The following is a 14,461-nucleotide window of genomic DNA, read 5'->3' as shown; positions in this document are numbered from 1 at the left end:
AAAGCTGATGCTCTAACACGTCAAGAAAGTCACCCAACATTGATGGAGTCTCTTGAAACCAGGATCATCAAACCTCAACAGGTGGTGGGGGTTATCCAGACGGAAGAATTTCTCCACAAAGTCAAGAGAGGCATCCAGACCTTTGCATGGAAAACATGGATTCGGTTACACCCGGAATGGAGAATTCGTCAAGGGTTGCGAAGGAAGGGGTCTCAATTGCTTCTCCCCACTCTTGCATTGAGACAACAAGTATTCAAGTGGTGCCACAATCTACCATGCGCAGGACACACTGGAGGGAAGAAAACTTTGGAAAAATTGCTACGCACTTACTGGTGGCCCACCATCCGGCCGGATGTGTTCGCTTGGGTTCAACGATGTGAAGTCTGTTCGCAGGCTAAAAGCGATCATAGACCAGCACAAGGGCTGTTACGAACAATGCCCACGCCTGTGAGTCCTTGGGAAAGCTTTTCAGTTGATTTTGTGGTGGGACTCCCTCAGGATCATGGGATGTCAGCGATAGTTGTAGTCGTGGACTACTTGACCAAGATGGGCCACTTCATTGCCTGTAGAGGGGTTCCCACAGCTAGTCAATTAGCCCAGTTACTGCTTGTACATGTTGTGCGGTTGCATGGCCTACCCAAGGTTATTGTTTCAGATAGAGGGGCACAATTCACTGCCAAATTTTGGAGGGTCTGGTGTGATCGATTGGGCATTGCCTCTTCCTTGTCCACCAGCTTTCATCCGCAAACGGATGGGCAGACAGAAAGGTTAAACCAGACCCTCAAACAATACCTGAGGTGTTTTGTTGATACCTCTACTGAGGCTTGGGTCGAATGGTTATGGTCGGCTGAGGTGGCGTATAATGACGCTATTCATTCCTCTACTTTGTGTACCCCGTTTTTCTGTACTTATGGGTTTCATCCCAGATTCGCCCCTTTGAGTGTGCCAGGTGTTGAAGCCCCAATTCCACAGTTACAGACAAGATTGGTGCGGTTGCGGAAAACTGTTTTGCAAGCCAGAAAAAATCTTGTACAAGCTAAGCTTAGGTACAAAACTCAGGCCGATAGACATCGTAGGCCTTGTCCTGGGTACAAGAAAGGGGATTGGGTGTGGCTGTCCACTCGGAACATTCGGTTCAAAAGGTTCAGCATTTTCAACCCCAGGTTCATCGGTCCTTACCAGGTGATTCGTCATGTCAACCCCGTAGCAGTAAAACTAAAACTCCCCTCACATTTCCGGATACACCCTGTGTTCCATGTCTCACTGGTCAAGCCTGCACGGGGTCCGAGTCATTCAGCACCTGCACCTGTGAGGGTAGAACAGGAAGTGGAGTATGAGGTGCGGCGCATCTTGGACTCTCGTAGAGTGAGGGGGAGGCTTCAGTACCTAGTGTCTTGGAAGGGGTATGGTCCCGAGGAAGATTCGTGGGAACCTGTGGGTGCGGTTCATGCGCCTAGACTGGTGCGGAGGTTCCATTTGTCACATCCTGGTAAACCTGGTGGCAGTCAGTGAGTGTTGTGAGAGGGGGTGTACTGTCACGATTCACTCTCCCCGACCTCTGGTAAATCACTGCCTGCCCTGTTCTGAGAAACGGAATGGGAAACTACATATCCCATGATCCTGTGCGCCGCGCGCTCCTATGACGCGACGCGACTAGGGATTAACAGGAAGTCTTGCGGAAGACGCGCTGCCGATTATTCCTGCTTGTGTATGGTTCGAGTACTATTGACTCGTCTTTCTGGATCCTTGGTTTTCGGCGGAGGCAAGTTTCGGCTTGCGTTGAAGGAACACGTCGCCATCAGCGTGTGAGTTCAGCGTTCTTGGTTTTCGGAGCCCGGTTGTGGAATATCCTGGTGGGGCTTAGGAAGCGCCTACAACTTTGTGTGCTTTGGTGTGTTGCCGCTCGAGTGTGGATTACCTGGAGGGGCTTAGGAAGCGCCCGTGTCCTGCTATCATTCCAGCAACAGGTTTTCAGATCGAGTGGGGCACTTGCTTTCTTAGTGTGTTTACGAAAACAGTTTGTTGCATACTTTCAGGGAGCGTCTTGCTCCGGTTTGCGCAGGACACCTGGGTATAGGTGCCGCCTTACATTTTCAGTACTCAGTACTCACTGTTGGAGCGCCTACAGAGCAGGATCTGTAGAGACGCTATACATATAAATACTGTACGCTGGGCATATGTTTTATTTTCCTATCTTTGGCGTTATCTACATTCTAGGGAATGTTGGAGAGATCTTGGGGTAGTCGCGTCTTGCACACCCTGAGGTTATTCTTCTAGGCATTTCCTCGGAGGAGAAAGACCTTTTGTTATCAACCACCGTTTACCAGGAATGTGATCGTTATTTTCATTATTTGGTGATATGGGGCAACTTTAGGTTATCTTTATCCTACATATGGGTAGGTGTTCATTGCTGGTCTAATCTTTCACGTTCCAGAAGGGGAGGGAACATGGGGGTTTGCTAATGCTCTCTATATTATATTTTCCAGTAGTACAGCCAGGGGATATAGAAGCCGCCCTTAGATCCTTCCTTCATACAGGCACACCTGTGGGATATACAGGTGAGGTACCAGGTGTTTTGTTAAATAGTAGATGTTCCAGTTTAGGGTTCTGTGGTACTTATCCATTGTTTCTGTAATTACAGGTTACGGTTACAAGTGCCCAGCTGCTCTCCTCCGGACCCAACTTTTCCCCCGCTTGATCGCCTTAACAGTCTGGGCACAATTACTGTCAGACTTGGGTTGATCTAGAGGTGGGCCCCCATATAGCATCGATCCAATCCTGAGGAGCGTCCAGAACGGACCTGACAAGAATCAATAGAAGGCCACCAAAATTTGCTTTTAATCCTGTGCTGTTTAAGTGTCTGTCCTAAATGCCCCTCATGAGCTATCTTAAGTAGCTTTGGTCTCAACGAACACGGAGGAACAAATCTGTCCCCTCTCATCAAAACCATGTCACCAGAAACCGACAACTCATCTAAAACTCTTATGAAAGGTCTCACACTTGGTTCAACCGTGCTCTCACGCCTAGTACCCTTTCTAACCAAGTCAATAACCTTCAACAAAACTAAATCTTTTTCCATGCCAGAGCTCCACTCACTTTTAGAAAATGAACCTTCACCCAGAGAAATTACTTCATGAACAAAAGCAATATGACTTTCCTCTTGAACATCACACATTGGGTCACAAGAAGTATCCTCTGCTACAGAAAGTCTCGATAGGCAGTCCGCTTGGACATTACGCCAACCTTGCACAAAAGACAACTCAAACTGAAAATCTTGTAGTCTTGAGGCCAGTCTAGCAAGCTTAGGTGACCCTTTCCCAGTTCCTCCAGGAGCCCTGACATTCACCAATGGTTTATGGCCTGACTTTAAAATAAACCTAGTGCCCCACAAGTACGTACGAAAATAATAAGTGCCCCAAACAGCCGCCAATGCTTCACGCTCAATGACGGAATAATTCCGTTCTGACATGCTCAATGGGCGAGAGGCAAATGCCACAGTCCTTTCTTCATTTCCATGCTTCTGCAATAAAACAGCACCCAAGCCAATACTACTAGCATCTACCATTAAAATAGACATTCGCTTGATGTTAAATGGCACTAGCACTTTTGCATTGCATAAATCTTTCTTTATCAGTTCAAAACATTTATTGTGATCATCATTCCACGCAAACGTCACTCCTTTTTTTAAAAGACTTCTCATCACAGCAGTCTTGTCTTAAAACCCTTTCACAAACTTCGCGTAGAACTCAATCAGTCCCATAAAGGACCTCAGCTGATCCTTGTCTTTTGGATATGGAGCTGATTCAATGGCAGACAATAAGTTTCTTTTAGGTTTAATGCCTTCAGCTGTAATGACATAACCTAAATACTCTATCTCCTGAACTAAGAAAGAGAACTTTTCTTTCCTCAAAGTCAAACCTGCTTCTTGAATCCTAGTTAATATAGTTTTAAGCACATGATTGTGTTGTTCAATACTGTCCCCAAATATCAGTATGTCGTCCTGAAAGAGCAGCACTTGACCAACACCTTTGAATATTTCTGTTACCATTCTTTGGAATACACTGGCTGCCGATGTAAGGCCAAATGGCAGCCTAGTAAATTGATACGTTCCCTCACTCGTGATAAATGCAGTTAGGTGTTTAGAATCTTCATGCAGGCATATCTGGTGATAAGCGTTCTTTAAATCCAGTTTACTGAAATATTTTGCCCCATGTAATGTAGACACCAGTTCACCTATATTGGGTAGAAGAAACACATCAGCCACTACATTCTTATTCAATGACCTCAGGTCCACACAAAATCGTATTTTTGTATCCGCTTTCTGTGTGATAACACCGGAGAAATCTAAGTGGCTGCCTCAACTGGTTCTATTATTACCCCCTGCAACATCTCTTCAATCACACTTTTCACCTCCTCTCTCACAGCAATGGGTACTCTCCTTGCTTTGTGCTGGACAGGAATCGCCCCTTCTTTGAGAAGTATCTTGTGCTCATAACCCACCAATTCACCTAACTCATCCCTAAAAACCATAGAAAAGTCCCTCATAATGTTATCAATGTTGTAATCATCAATCACCATCACTTGTTCCTTAGCTCTGGGATCAAACCTGATGTGCAAATCGTACTGATGCATTCAACCTAGTATAGGAGGACCATCCACGGACACATACACTTTGCCAACAGTGGATCTATTCTTGAAAATTATCTCACTTTCAAAATACCCTAGAAGATTAATTTTCTCTCCTTGGTACCCGGTGGGAAAACTATCACTATCCAACAAATCCTTTTTCCCCCATACCTCTTTAAGCATGGAGTATGGAATGATTGTCCACTTTGACCCACAATCTACCATAAGATTAACTCTTTTTCCATCAATTATAAAATCAGCCCTAGGTCTCCTCTCTCTTGCTTCGTGACACGCATTAACACTCATGTCTTCTATGACCAACAGCTTGTTAGTCTCTCTTTTTATCTCAACATCACTACCATTAATGATAGCTACTCTTGACTTAGTCACACTCTTACACATCTTCGCAAAATGCCCTATTTTGCCACACTTTAAACATTCCTTATTGTTGGCAAAGCAAAACTTAGCATCTGAGCTATGAGAGTAACTACCGCATTTCGTGCAGACTCTGCTCGTGGATTTGTTCCCAAAATTCTTTTGCAACACGTAACTCTTCTTTTTTACTGATGCCACAGCATTCTCATCACTATTATCACTGTCAATTGCCCTCTTGCACGAAATTTCTCCTACATTATGATCAGACGTGCACTTTTGAAGTTCTCTCATGCATTTTTCTGACTCTTCCACAACTTTGGCCAGATCAATAGCAGTTTTAAGATTTGGGTATTTTGCCGCCCATAACCTCTCTTGGATTTTCCGATTGTTGCATTGAACAATTAACTGATCTCTAATTAATTCATCAGTCATTTGTCCAAAGCTGCACTTTACAGAAAGTTCCCTTAATCTGGCAACAAAATCATCTATAGTTTCACCTTTGCGCTGCTTATTAATGTAAAATTTATAACTATTCATTACAAGGTTCTCTTCCTTTGCAAATCTTATTTCTAACCTTGAAATAGCTTCTTTAAATTCATCTAAAGGAGATTGACTTCTTGCTGCTAACACTTGAGGAAGATATTTAAATATTCTTTGACCTTCCTTCCCTAAAGTGGTCATTAAAATGTCTTTCTTTCTCTTAGGAGAAACATCTTCTCCATCTAATGCTTCTAAGTAGTTATAAAACATCAGAATCCAGTCTTCCCATGCTAATTGGGGATTACCTGGTTTGCTTAAAAACTGAGGAGGTAAAGTAACATTCACCTGTTGGGCCATAACTAGAATTTAAAATAAGAAGCTGAAGAAAGTGTTATTAATTATGACCATCTAAACTAATAAACATGTGAATACTTATCACACTCAGCAAACAATGATAAGAAATAAGACACAAAAACACAATGTTGATATAGGCTTAAGTGAGTTCCACTCTTTGCTGTGTTCTTCAGACACAACTTATTTTAAACATACACAGTCACCTCTATTTCACCAAGAGTACAGTCACCTCTAATTCTTCAAAAGTAATGAGGACAGTCACTTCGAAATGTTCTCAAAAGATGAAGAAACGGAGAAAAACGATGACGATGTCGAAATGTCACTGTACTGAAATTTCTTCGAAGACAAGTGCGTAACTTCATAACGCTCACAATGTCTATTCCAGATATTTACCTTCAAATGCCTTTAGAAAGACGGCCGCCGACGTCACGCGTCACTACGTTCAACGTCGTAGCACGTCACTTCCTGATGAGCGCTGAAAACCACTCGTAGTTTGCCGGTACCTGCGTTCGAGACTTGCCTCTCTGCTCTCACCGATGTTAGAGTTCGGAACCTGCTTCTTCGTTCTACTGTGTGCCTCTCAAGAGGTCACAGCACTTGCATCATTGCAGGGACACGAGGAATGTCTGAACAAACACGCGCTGACACGAGGAATGTCTGAGCAAATTGCGCTGGATTTAAAACACCACAGCTGGTAACCGCAACTCCGTATGTATGTATGTATCTTGTAAAGCGCACTGCTGCCCTGAGGCGTCATGGCGCTGTAGACCGCTGGGGAACCCGTCCTGGCTATCCCTGTGAGATGGTCCCTACTGGGTATCTCCAAGGTGAAACCAGGCATCCCTGGCGAATGTGGGGGGCCGTTGTAGAGATGAGGCAAGATAATGCCTAGAGTTGCCGAGTGTGATCCCTGGTTAGAGTAGGCACGGAGGCGAGAATTATCGAGTCCGCTGACCCTGGTCCACGACCCTGCTGCGTCGGGAATTGAACCCTGGTCCCGGGCCGTTCTCTGCTTCCGGGTCTGCCGCCTCTAACCAGTGAGCCACACCACTCCAGCGTAAGTCTTCACATTTGCCCAAAATAATTTTCCTGCTTACCGGAACTTCCAGGTTTGATTCAGTAAGCACTTCTTACGCGTGAATTCTTTCATGGGTGGATACGGTTCGTTTCCTGTAGATGATTCTCTCTGTTGATTACCCACTGCAATAAAAGTTCTCTTAAAATTCTCTGGTCAACTTCAAGATCTGTCGCCAAATGTTGTAAAATAAAGATGGTCCAATACAACTTGTAGTTTAGCAGTCTTCTTATATTTATTGCAGCACAGGCAACTGAACATGTACACCACCAGCTGACCAGAGTCCAACTGACCAGACTGGACACATTAACAAGATGAGATCATAACATACAGATCACAGTAGGATTCTGTGAATGAGTCACAGAAGAGAAGCAGTAGAAAGACTACAAAAGAACTTAGAATAATAACATGCTATTTACAACAGGAGCCCTCCCAGCAACTCAGGCTCATCCTCCAAGGAATGCCAGAAACCGGTCCTCGGAAGCTTGTTTCCGGTCCAGGGAAGGCATGGCTTGGCAGTTGGGGCTGGACTGTTCCCATGAGGCACAGGGTCAGACTGATTTGCATATAGCCATGTCTGAACTGGGGTGGCAGAGTGGGCTAAAGAACGCTGATGGATTAAACCCAGATCTTTTGACTGGGTGTGAGTGTTTGATTGGTTCAGATGCTCCATCCATTACCACCCCCTTTTGTACCGCTTTTGGCTGCCATAAGTGTGGCAGGGTATGCTCAGACGTGAGTCCCTTGCTCACTTTGCCACTGGATTCAAGCAAGCCGGGCTGAAGACGGCTGGAATGCCAGAATCCGGTCCTTGGAAGCTTGTTTCCGGTCCAGGGAAGGCATGGCTTAGCAGTTCGGGCTGGACTGTTCCCATGAGGCAAAGGGTCAGACTGATTTGCATATAGCGATGTCTGAACTGGGGTGGCAGAGTGGGGTAAAGAAACGGTGATGGATTAAACCCAGATCTTTTGACTGGGTGTGAGTGTTTGATTGGTTCAGATGCTCCGTCCATTATCACCCCCTTTTGTACCGCTTTTGGCCGCCATAAGTGTGGCAGGGTATGCTCAGACGTGAGTCCCTTGCTCACTTTGCCACTGGATTCAAGCAAGCTGGGCTGAAGACGGCTGGAATGCCAGAAACTGGTCCTCTGAAGCTTGTTTCCCGTCCAGGGAAGGCATGGCTTGACAGTTCGGGCTGGACTGTTACCATGAGGCACAGGGTCAGACTGATTTGCATATAGCCATGTCTGAACTGGGGTGGCAGAGTGGGCTAAAGAACGGTGATGGATTAAACCCAGATCTTTTGACTGGGTGTGAGTGTTTGATTGGTTCAGATGCTCTGTCCATTACCACCCCCTTTTGTACCGCTTTTGGCCGCCATAAGTGTGGCAGGGTATGCTCAGACGTGAGTCCCTTGCTCACTTTGCCACTGGATTCAAGGAAGCCGGGCTGAAGACGGGTGGAATGCCAGAAACCGGTCCTCGGAAGCTTGTTTCCGTTCCAGGGAAGGCATGGCTTGGCAGTTCGAGCTGGACTGTTCCCATGAGGCACAGGGTCAGACTGATTTGCATATAGCCATGTCTGAACTGGGGTGGTAGAGTGGGCTAAAGAACGGTGATGGATTAAACCCAGATCCTTTGACTGGGTATGAGTGTTTGATTGGTTCAGATGCTCCGTTCATTACCATCCCCTTTTGTACCGCTTTTGGCCGCCATAAGTGTGGCAGGGTACGCTCAGACGTGAGTCCCTTGCTCACTTTGCCACTGGATTCAAGCAAGCCGGGCTGAAGACGGCTGGAATGCCAGAAACCGGTCCTCGGAAGCTTGTTTCCGGGCCAGGGAAGGCATGGCTTGGCAGTTCGGGCTGGACTGTTCCCATGAGGCACATGGTCAGACTGATTTGCATATAGCCATGTCTGAACTGAGGTGGCAGAGTGGGCTAAAGAACGGTGATGGATTAAACCCAAATCTTTTGACTGGGTGTGAGTGTTTGATTGGTTCAGATGCTCCGTCCATTACCACCCCCTTTTGTACAGCCTCCAAGAGTGGCAGCCAGTGCTGCTACAATTCGTTAGGTCGAGCTAGAGTGCGCATGCGAAGCATGCGTCCAGCTTGACAACTATTGTTTTCAGTTTCGTGGGAATCTGAGACAGCGTTCGGCCACGCGCTTCCGCTGTCTCAGATTTGTCCGTGTGAGCGCGCTTTTGTATCTGGCTGCTGGCAGCTTGCCGGAGACAGCTTGAGTGCTTTCGGTTTCTGAATACGTGTCTGCTGGCTCTCTGCCTTTCGTATGACAGCTTAAGCGCTTTCGGTTTCTGAGTGCATGTCTGCTGAAAACTTAAGGCATGTTTAAAATGCTTATAGTTTTATGCAACTTTCTTTCAATGTGCTTAGGTTTGGAGTACGTGTCTGCTGGCGCTCTGCCTTTCGTCAAAACTTGAGGCATCTTTATAATGCTTTTTTATTATTTTTTTCCCCTTTTCGTTTACAGTGGCAATTACTTTTCAAGATTTTGAAAGCTTAGCCTATTCGTTTTCTACATTACTCCGCTGCCATCCCACACAGTAATTGCAAAGGCAGACTTGCTAAGTACTAGTAAGCCTGCTTTTGGCAGCGTGCCATGCCTTTCGTGCTTATAGTTTGTTTGTTGTAATATGCTTAGGGTTTACTGTCAGAAAGTCGTGTGGCGTACTCTACACTTCACAGTGGTGTAAGCCATTGAGTTAAGGCATACTAATTAGGTGTTCTCTGTACAGTAATTTGCAAGTCTACATGCTTGGGTTTGGACTCAAGTACGTGTCTGCTGGCGCTCTGCCTTTCGTGAAAACTTGAGGCATCTTTATAATGCTTTTATTTAAAAAAAATTCTCTTTTCGTTTACAGTGGCAATTACTTTTCAAAAATTTTAAAGCTTAGCCTAGTCGTTTTCTACATTACTCCGTTGCCCCACTCATTAACTGCAAAGGCAGATTTGCAAAGTACTAGTAAACCTTCTTTTAGCAGCGTGCCTTACCTTTCGTGCTTCTAGTTTGTTTGTTGTAAGATGCTTACGGTTTACTGTCAAAAAGTTGTGTGGCGTACTCTACACTTCACAGTGGTGTAAGCCATTGGTGTCATGCATAAAGTTAAGGCATACTAATTAGGTGTTCTCTGTACAGTAATTTGCAAGTCTCGTTAAAACCAGCGTGATGTCGAAGTGGTATTCAACAGTGCGATCCTCTGAAAGTTGGCGCCATACTATGTGCATAGTTTGCTTTGTTATACGCCAATAGTGTTAAAAGGCACTGCTGCCCTAATTAGGTCTTCTCTGTATGTGTCTGCTGGCGCTCTGCCTCTCGTCGGCGCCATACTATGTGTATAGTTTGCTTTGTTATACGCCAATAGTGTTAAAAGGCGCTGCTGCCCTAATTAGGTCTTCTTTGTACATGTCTGCTGGCGCTCTGCCTCTCGTCTGGCAGCTTGCTAGAGAAAGCTTGAGCGCTTTCTGTTCCTGACTATGTGTCTGCTGCATTTGGTCGTCTTCCTTTTTTTCTTCTCGTTTACATTGCCAATTACTAGACTGGATTATTTAAACTTGGCATAGTCGCTTTTCTAGATTATTTCGCCGCATTTGATAATGTGCTTACAAATATATTATGGCTAAAATTACCCTAGCAAACCATCTCATCTTAGCTATGAAACGCCAATATTGATCTGTAACAGGGGTTTTTATTAAGCTTAACAATAAAAACATGCTTTAAGTAAGATAGGACACAGGAGTGTTCCATCAACACAGTAACTGCAGACTTGTAAAGCTGCTTTGAGCAGCGTGATTTAACGTGGGCTTTTTAGTGGCAGTGTTGCAAATATTGCTCTGTAACAGGGGTTTTTATTAAGCTTAACAATGGGAATATGCTTTACGTAAGATAGGACACAGGAGTGTTCCATCAACACAGTAACTGCAGGGGCAGACTTGCCGAGTACGGGTAAAGCTGCTTTCAGCAGCGTGACTTAACGTGGGCTTTTTAGTGGCAGTCTTGTATTAAATCTTTATTCACAGCAAGTCTAAACAGACATACTAGTTTTATAGAGTACGTGTCTGCTGGCGCTCTGCCTTTCGTCTGCCAGCTTGCTGGAGACAGCTTAATCGCTTTCGTTTTCAGAGTACGTGCTTGCTGGCGCTCTGCTTTTTATGAAAACTTGAGGCATCTTTAAAATGCTTGTAGTTAGTGTTTTTCCCATTTACAGTCTGTTACATCAAAAAATTGCATTCTTCTTTCAACGTGCTTGGTTTCGGAGTACGTGTCTGCTGGCGCTTTGCCTTTTGTGGAAATTTGAGGCGTCTTTAAAATTGATTGTAGTTTATTTTGTGTTTTTTCCCGATTCACAGCATGTTCCATCAGACACTTGCAACCTACTTTATGTTCGAAAAGACATTTGCAACCTACTTCAATCTGCTTTTAGCAGCATGCCTTAACGTGTGGTGTTGCTACAGCATGATTTTAAAGTGCTAAACAGTCTAGCTGTACTTCTGTTAAAAGTTGCGGTTCTTAGCGGCTGGCGTTCTAGTGTTTCTCTGTTGCTACGTTGTTTTACAGGCAAGGTTGTAAATAGATAGGACTATCAGGTGTTACATGGTAATTTGTTTCCTGTTTGCTATGCAGTGGCTGTGTTAAATATCACAACCGTACTTTAAAAGCTGCTTCCCAAGCGCCATGTCTGCTTTCAGTTTCCTAAGCGTTGCCAGATGTTGCCCTTCTTCGCCTTTATTCTTACAAAAACTACTGTTTAATTTAAAAGTACGCTGTATTTAGCAACTTTATATTTGTCCGTCTTCCTTTTGGCCTTTTAGTTTACATTGGCAATTACCATACAGGATCTTTTAAACTCACCCTAGTCTGTTTTCTAAATGACTCCGTCGCATTTGATAATGTGGGTAGTAATATATTATGGCTAAAATTAGTTTAGCGAGGCATCTCCGCTCACCTATGAAAGGCAATTTTTGCTCCGTATCAGGGTTTTTTATTAAGCTTGTCAATGGAGACAGAGTTACACCTGAAATAAGCCAAACTAAGGTCTGAAACAAATGTGTATGCTAGCACCGATTTTGTTCAATATGTATGCAAAACACTTGGGGCATGTCATATAAAAAGCTAAATAATACCGCCAAGGATTGGATCAAACAGACTTCTTGTACTCCAATAAGCGGACGACTTCATTGGAGGACAACAGTTCTTTTAACATGTTATTCATTCTCCTTACCCAGTCTGCTGCATCTTAACAGGACAAAACGTGCTACTAAACAGTCAAGTTCGTACACCATAATAAACTGCCAACTCTATAATTGCCAAAAGTATGACATCACAATTATCCTGTGCATTGCATTCCATGTATTAGAGTTTTTTAGTCAACAAGCAAGCTACATACATACATACATACATACCACCAGATAATAAACAACAGGACCGGACGTACTGACACGTTTAAAGTTGATAGTACATATTTCTGAACAATACAGACACCATCTTGCAATAATAGGCCGGATCAAAAAATTGCTCGCCATGCATTAGGAGGCCTTTGGAAGAGGCTGGTTATTAAAGTTACTCTAGAAGCTCCCAGATTTACATGCATTACCCCTTTCTGCACTCTCACTAACTTCCATTGGAACACAACAGGTCTTTTACCATGTTATTCATTCTCCACTGTTTTATCAATCACATTGTTCCGCTTTTTATAATTAGAACTATCAAATTCTCCCGTACAGTCCGCATTCCAGTGACTTATTGTTAATGAATGTGTCTTTCTTAAACAGACTTGCTAATGATGCAAAACAAACACAGGCACTACATACACATACAGGCTGCTGACACACACCGGCACTGCCTGCACACATAGGCACTTGCTCACACACACATGCACTTTTCACACACAGGCACTGTTCACACACAGCCACTGCTCGCACAAAGACACTGCTCATACACACAGACACTGCTCATACACACAGACACTGCTCACACACACAGACACTGCTCACACACATAGACACTGCTCACACACATAGACACTGTTAATACACACAGGCACTGTTTACACACAAAGACACTGTTTACACACACCACCCTCTCCACACCACACACTCATCACTACACACAAAACAACACACAAAACAACACACCTCCAGCTGTCAGTGCATGCTTTCACCAGGCACAAATACCAGCAGACATCAATGTACGCTTTCACCAAGCACAAAAATCACCATGCATTAGTGCCGCAAATCCACCCCACACACAACACACAATGTTAGTGCATTCCTTTATCAAACACACACACACACCAACAGCTGTCAATGCATACTTTCATCACTTACACACAACACCAGCAAAGTTCACTCTTTCAGTAGGCACACTCATCCACAGCTGTCAGTGCACCCTTTCACTAAACACACGCATTATAATCCATCTCTGTATGCTTCACAACCACGCACTACCAGCCGCCACTGCATGCTACCACCAGGCACACACACCTCAAGCTGTCACTGCACGCTTCCACCAAGCACACATACCACAAGCCATCACTGCAAAATTCCTACAGGCATACACATCCACCACCCATCAATGCACATATCAATTGTTAACGCACCACTAACAGTGCCATATTGAAACAGTGATCCCATTTTATTCAAGGCTTACTAATTACATTTTGAAATCCTCTGTTGAAATACAACCAGGTTTTTAACAATCAATTAAATATACCACCAGATAATAAACAGCAAGGCCAGAGGTACTGACAGGTTTAAAGTTGCTACTACATATTCCTGAATACAGTCACCATCTAGCAATAATAGGCCGGGTCAAGTAATTGCTCACCATGTATTAGGAGACCTTAGACACAGGCTGGTTGTTTAAGTTACTCTAGAAACTCCCAGATTCAGATGCCATATTCCCTTCTGCACTCTCACTGGTTTCTATTGGAAGACAACAAGTCTTTTAACATGTTATTCATTGCCCACTGCTTTATCAATCAGATTGTTACGCTTTTCATAATCAGAACTATCAAATTCTCCCCTACGGTCCGCATTCCAGTAACTTATGGCTAAAGAATGTGTCTTGCCTAAACAGACTTGCTAATGATACAAAACAAACACAGGCACTACATACACATACAGGATGCTGACACACACCGGCACTGCTTGCACACATAGGCACTTGCTCACACACACAGGCACTTCTCACACACAGGCACTGCTCATACACACAAACACTGCTCATACACACAGCCACTGTTCATACACACAGACACTGCTCATACACACAGACACTGCTCATACACACATAGACACTGCTCATACACACATAGACACTGCTCATACACACATAGACACTGTTCACACACACACACAGACACTGTACACACACATAGATACTGTTCACACACACCACCCTCTCCACACCACACACTCATCACTACACACAAAACAATACACAAAACAACCCACCTCCAGCTTTAAATGCATGCTTTCACCAGGCAAAAATACCAGCAGACATCAATGTACGCTTTCGTCAAGCACAAAAATCA

This window comes from Lissotriton vulgaris, chromosome 4_1 (assembly GCF_964263255.1).
Source record: "Lissotriton vulgaris chromosome 4_1, aLisVul1.2, whole genome shotgun sequence".
Classification (NCBI taxonomy): Eukaryota; Metazoa; Chordata; class Amphibia; order Caudata; family Salamandridae; genus Lissotriton; species Lissotriton vulgaris.
This window is presented reverse-complemented; position numbering follows the sequence as displayed.